Source organism: Aethalodelphis obliquidens, unplaced genomic scaffold (assembly GCF_003676395.1).
Source record: "Aethalodelphis obliquidens isolate GAN/ISIS:26980383/991018 unplaced genomic scaffold, ASM367639v1 scaffold6, whole genome shotgun sequence".
NCBI classification, from domain to species: Eukaryota; Metazoa; Chordata; class Mammalia; order Artiodactyla; family Delphinidae; genus Aethalodelphis; species Aethalodelphis obliquidens.
Window position 1 is genome coordinate 71537013 of NW_020837950.1, and position 6622 is coordinate 71543634.

Genomic DNA, 6622 nt, shown 5'->3' on the forward strand with positions numbered 1-6622 from the left:
TGATCCTGATCTAGATAGAGACGGCGCTTGTGTTACCCTGTCTAAAGGAATGCAGTCATTTGGTGATATATATATAATTCTGTGTCCTCTTCTATTAGCCCATTGTGGTTGATGTAGGTGTAACAGACCCTGTTAGAAGTATTTGGAGGCGTGACAACCTAAACGTTAATAGACAAAATAGATCTCATTTCTTTTTAGGAGAATAAGCCTGAAACCCAGTCTAGGCCTGGTGCTTTGGGGAGACTTGTAGCCAGGTAGCCGGTTATCTAGTTTCATCAAAGTAGGTGTTAACCTTTGTTGTGGTATTAACGTATAGATAACAGGAGCTATCGGTCACTACATATGTGTTTTCTCTTTTTGTTAACATATGATCGAAAGCAATTTTATCGTCTAAAAGTGTAATAGTTACAAGAAGAGACCTTTAAGAAGTAAGGTTGCAGTTACCAGCTGTCAGCAGACATTGTTTTGAAATTGGCCGGTGGCATCCCATATCTAAAACAGCTCAGAAAACTCAAGTTCTTAGCAATAAAAGGACTTGCCTAAAATCACACCATAGTGTCACCGTTAATGGTGTCAGTGTTTCTCTGGGTATGAGAAGATGCAAGAACTGGGGCTCGTAAAATCTTCTCCTGAAATTATTTAACTATCTCAAGGCCTGTCCTGTCAGTTTTTCCCAGCGCACAGAGTCCCTCGTTTCAGCTCTCCACCCGGAAGTCCTTGTAGAGGGTGTTGAAGGTCACCAGCTACAACAGCTCATGATTTAATCCTTGTAGAAGTAGATGGCAAGTGTCAGTTTTCAGTCAGCAGGGCCCCTTTATGGTCGTAATTTCAACCATGGTTTGGGGCATTTCCTGACCATTTTGTCCCATGGTGTTAGGAATGCTCCTTCCCAGGTCTGGTGAAGATTTTGCTGATAAGCCACTCCATGGGCTATTACTGGCCTAGGCCTTTCCTAGTATCCAGAAGTCTCTGGACCACCTGTCTTCCTAGTCCCTTATGGTCCAGGACAATACTCCCTCTTGTTGCTTCTTCTCATATCTAGAGTTAGACTATTGCAATCACTGATCTCATATGGAACTCTATATCATCATTTTATCAGAGGCCCAGTCACACACTTGGTAACATAAGAAACAATCACTTTTTTTGAAATAGGCAGAATACAAATAACATAGCTGGCAGTATTCATAAAGTCATAAAGAAGAAGTCAGCCAAGAACTTCCATTAGGGGCAGCCCAGTATATCCCAGGTCGTCTGACTTAGTCTGTTCTGTACCAATCCCTGTTCTTCAGGGAAATTATATACTGGCAGTGTCCACAAGGTACTCAGCCCAGTTTTTTAGTGTTACTAAAAGACTGATTATCCTTAGTATGATTGAATTGTTCCCAGCCTTTAGAGGAGCCTTTAACCTTAAATTACCGTAGCCTGGTGTTAATTACATAAATCCATCCCATAATTGGGGGAGGTTTTATTCCTCGGCTGAAATTTTGCTTGTTGCTCTGATTGAACTTTGAGTAATAGAGGAAAATTCGTATGTATGGTCAGGGTCAGAGCAGGTGTTATTAATTGGTCAGGTGAGAGGATCTCATCCAGTCATATCAGTAGTGGCCTGAACATGACTATAATTTTCCTTTTAAGATAAATTTCCTAAGAGGCAGCCAATTAGAGCCTTGGAGTGGAGAAGTCCACTCAGGTAACCCAGAAGTACTAGACATAGGTAATTGGCCACAAACCCAACAACTGGATTGATTTTTAAAACTAGCATAGGGGCTTCCCTGGTGGCGCAGTGGTTGAGAGTCTGCCTGCCGATGCAGGGGACGCGGGTTTGTGCCCCGGTCCGGGAAGATCCCACATGCCGCGGAGCGGCTGGGCCCGTGCGCCATAGCCGCTGGGCCTGCGCCTCCGGAGCCTGTGCTCCGCAACAGGAGAGGCCACAGCAGTGAGAGGCCCGCGCACCGCAACAACAACAACAACAACAACAAAAACTGTCATAGCATCGTGCCTATGACAGAAAAACATTTGATTCATATGCAAAGGTCCAAGAAGTCAAGAAAACCTTATAAATGAGCGTATGAGTCAGGTCCAGGATCTTGGGGAAGCTGTCTACTTCTGATGTTGTCTTTTTCTCATCCTCGCGTGAGTGTAGTTTCTCCTCTGTTTGAGCATTGTTTTAAGGTGATTTTGAGGTCAGCCATCCTCTCTATAGGCCAGTCCAGTGCAGGGGCCCTTTGTGAGTGGAAATTAACCCAAGAGTTAATTCCCTTTAGTTTTACTGTGTACGAGCTAGTTAAGAGTACCTGATAAGGGTCCTTCCATCCAGTCTGGAGATAGTCCTTTAAATTATGTCTTTTCCAGTATGTATAATCCCCTGGTTGTAGGTCGTGGGGTATCTGATCTTCATCCAAAGAAAAATGACGGAGATAAGCTTTAGAAACAAACTTAGAGTGCCCTTTAATAACTCAATTAAACTTTTTAGCAATATAACGTAACTGCAAGGAACTATCTGGGAAGTGAGTCTTGGTAAACACAGACCTTAATGAGCAAACCTAGAATTTAATATTCAGTAAAACATAATTGATTTTCTTCATTGTGAGGGCATTAACCCCGCAACCAGGGAAGGCTTTATCCCATCAAATAAAAAATGAGGTTTATCAGGGAGCGGGAAAAAGCCAGGCAGCCCTCTTGGATTTTCCATAGCCCTGACTGTTTGATTGACAGCTATTGTTTACCCATTTTAAATTCCCTGATTTAGGAGTGGACTGTTGTCATGTTTAAGGACAGTCAGGATGGCAAAAGTCTGACAATGAGAGGTTAATTTTTGTAGAAGCAGAATGAATTTTATCTACGGGTGCCAAGATCTTCATAGATCATTGTGAGATAGTACTTATTTACTTTACCTAAGTAACAAAAGATTTTAAAAGCAAATGTGAATCACTTAAAGGCAAAGAAATTTACATAGTCTGTTATTAAAGCAGCATCCCAAGAAAACTTTGTTCTCTAACAGAGAGAGAGAACCAAATTTCAGTCTGGTGTCAATAAACTTGGCCTGATGATTTATACAACTGTATTGTATCCTATAGGCTTTTTGCTTCCTGAAACTTTTTTAAGGAGTCTCAGACTGAACTTTTAAAAGACCTCTCAGGAAAGTCCCACCAAAGGCTTGTCACAGATTTCGCTTACCAGATATAGGTGAATTCCTCCCTTTTCAAGGTCCCGAACATACCTTGAGATTTCTGTACCTATTAGTGAGGTAGACTTCCTAATTTATCTGATAAAGGTGCTGGGGACCTAAGAGTTTCCAATCTGTGGAGGGAGCAAATAGAGAGAAAAGATAAATGTTTTAATTTTACCCGTAGGTGTAAATTACCAAATTGTTGTAAACCATAAGTAGCTTGAGGAGAAGAGCTTCTTTATATCCAGTTTAGCATTATGGTCTGAAAGTCAGAAACTTGTATTTATCCAAAAGTTCTTCTTATAAATCTTCTTGAAGAAGCAGCATCTTTGCAAAAGCTTCAGAGTGAAACTGTGTCTCTAATGACAAAAGACTTATGGCAAGTTTAAAACTCTGATTACAATGTAATTTACAAGGTAACTTGGTTACTGTTGTGACATATGATGCTTAAGATAATAACTAGAATTATGACTGATAACATTTTACCAGGACATCAGAATATTTTTGAAACTCCATATGATTTCTAGAATATCTATATTAGTAACAATTACCATACAATATAACCTAAGAAGATTTATTACACATTTGACAACACTTCCCGTGTAATTTTAACATACCAAATGAACCTAATTAGTGTAACATCTCTCTTTGGGATGTTTCAGAGGCCGTTTGAAGCACCCCAAAGTTAGCTAGAGGTCAAAGAAACTTCATTACAATTTGATTTGGGAAGTTTTATCAAAAACACAAAAGGGTTTAGAACACTCAGTCAGAGAAGATCATACATCGCTGTGAAACGATTGCTTTTCACTTACCCAAAGGACAATAAAAGATTTAAAGGCAAATATCGAACTGATCACTTAAAAGGTAAAGAAGCTTAAAATCTGTCATCCAAGGCAGTTCAACACCTTAAGAAAACTTGTACCATGCGTAAAACTCTTTTCTCAGGGTCCACTTTCCACAAACCTTTTTTATCACTTTCTGTATCCATCACTTTATTTTCCCATTCAGAAACAGCCACCTGTGAATCAGACCTGCTTCCTTTTCCCTTAATAAAATGCAATTCCATTGCTCATACCTTCTTTACTAAAAACACACATCCTACTTTCCTTAAGCAACCATGAACTGTCCTTTATGTCAGCACTCTGTAGACCGGTAAACGTACATCCAAATGATATTTAAAGAATGTGCTTTCTTATAGAAAATATCTCAGTGTGGCACCAAACACATTTTTTAATAGTTCTAAACCTTTTGTTTCTCTGTACGAGGAAGCCGAGGTTCCGTAATTCATGTTTCAGTATCTTATTTTATTTGGAAATGGCCTAGTTATTTAATAACTTGCATCCTTTAACTTAATTTAGCACAACTCTAAACTTTCAAGTTGTCAGATATCTGGAGAGATCATTCTTAAGTAAATATTCCTAAAACGTAAGTATTCCTAAAAAGTTCACCCAAAGCTCTTATCTCATTTGCGATTTTTTTTTCTTAAAAGTTTCTTCACATCGAGTTATTTTCATTGCTGACAAATTTGTAACAGATATAATAAGATCTTATTTAGTTTATATTAAACCTAGGCACAATAAAAGTATTATCCTTAATGTTGATGGCTCTAAAGACATGTCTATATTAATTAGATTAACAAACATTAATAATTAATATTGAATAATTCCCAGGTCACGTGAACCTGAAATTTATTTAATTTTTCTTGTATTTAGAATTGTTTGATTTGTAAGTGCTTTTCTTTTAAGCCAATTATATAGAGCTCATTTACAAATTATCCTCAGCAATATTATCCAAAGACAGAAACATATACTGAGACATACACAGGTATCCAGACAGACAGAGATCTCATAGTTTCCACTTCAGATTTAAAATGTCTCTTTGCCTCTTTTTTTTTTTTCTTGGCTTGAAGTTCTACTAATTAACCCAAGGCTGAAGTCTCAGGCAAAGTGGGCTTTGTAGCTCAAGGACATGGTAACAGTTAACGTCAAGCTTTGTCCTAGGCATATTTTTGTTCTCTCAGCGTCAGAATTTTGGAGAAAAATATTTTAACAAGCTAGCTTTTTCTAACTGTACATGCAAAAAGGACTGGTTTTGCAATTTTAAGAAAAGCTTTATTGTAACCAGTTTTCTCCAGAGTCTGAAGAATATTGTGGCCATACTGTCAAAAATCATCTTTCTCTTTTCTGTGGTCATGGTTGCACAGCTAAAATTTAAACCAGAGAGTGCTCAAATTGGCTCTGATAACAGGAGCAGACTGGCTGATAAACTTGTCCCAGCAGGGATTGTCCTTCTGGGGAGGTGCGGTCTTAGTTTGATCAGAAGAATCTGGGGGTGAGGGAACTTGCAGGACTGGGGAAACCTTCCCACTCCCCTGAGAGTTGGGAGAAGTTAGAAGAGGATCCTTTAGAATGTCAGGAGAGTTTCGTTTCTTTTCTTTTCTTTTCTTTTCTTTTCTTTTCTTTTCTGATTCCTCAGGCTTCTAGGGCCACCTACAGCAGGATTATAATAAAAGGGGCATAAAGTCCTGAACATAAGGGAACCTCAGTCCATTTTTCCCATCCCGTGGCCATAAAGATCTAATTGTAGGAGACCCATTTTCAGGCCATTTCCTTTGTCATTGGATCATGGCTATAGGTGGACCAGTCATTTAAAATTTTCCCTGAGTGTTCCCAGGTGGGTGGAACCTTAGAGGAAGCGCTTCCCATTTTGGCTCGAGCAGTTGGTAACAGACATTTGATATTAGCACGCTCAAATCAAAACAAACCTTCACCTCATCAGCTGGAAGTCACACATAAAACATAAACCATAAAAGGAAACAGCAAAGGGATGCTCAAAAAAGAAAAAGAGAAACATATAGAGGAGAACCGCCCAAACGTGATTTCCGAGTCCCACTCGACCTGGACCGTTGCCCCAAGGCGGCGTCTTACATCAAATCTCCCTTTGCAGGGAGCATTCCACATCAGGATTTCTCTTTGCACGAAATCCTCAAATTGGTACCTTAGTTCCCCTTAAGGGGACCGTCGAAGGTCACGGAGCGCAGTCCGGGAGACTCACCGTAGGTGCTGACGGGTGCGTCGCGACTTCCCTACGTCCTCTTTCTGATCCTCCAATATTCAGTGTTTTCTCGGAGTGGAAGTCCAGGCCGGCGCGGCCAAGAGAAGAGAAGGTGTCCTCAAGGCAAAATGAGCCTCGGCAGCTGCTAGGTCAGCCTCTCCCCCGTTCTCCGCCGCAGCCGACAGGCCGGGTGTGATGGGGCGCAGCCCTGCGGCAGGGAGTCCCTGGCGATCTGGCCTCAGAGAAATGCTCCAACCCTCCGCTCTCCCGAAGGAGCCTGGCGTGCAGAGAGATCCCCGAGCTTCCGATCAAGCCGAGGGGCCCTGCGGGGCTGCCTGTACGCGAGCAGACCCCGGACGAGCCCCCATTTTGTTGCCGAAGCATCAGCTTCCCTGTGCA

At 40.9% G+C, this 6622-nt stretch overlaps 1 long non-coding RNA gene across 1 annotated transcript; it reads right to left on the minus strand.

Moving 5' to 3' along the window:
- Nucleotides 1-1999: 1999 nt before the first annotated feature.
- Nucleotides 2000-6215, minus strand: LOC113619132 (uncharacterized). The gene is made up of 2 exons (XR_003432299.1): nucleotides 3178-6215; nucleotides 2000-2392 (listed from the first exon to the last, which is right to left on the minus strand). It is a non-coding gene; the product is annotated as an uncharacterized LOC113619132 (long non-coding RNA).
- Nucleotides 6216-6622: the final 407 nt, after the last annotated feature.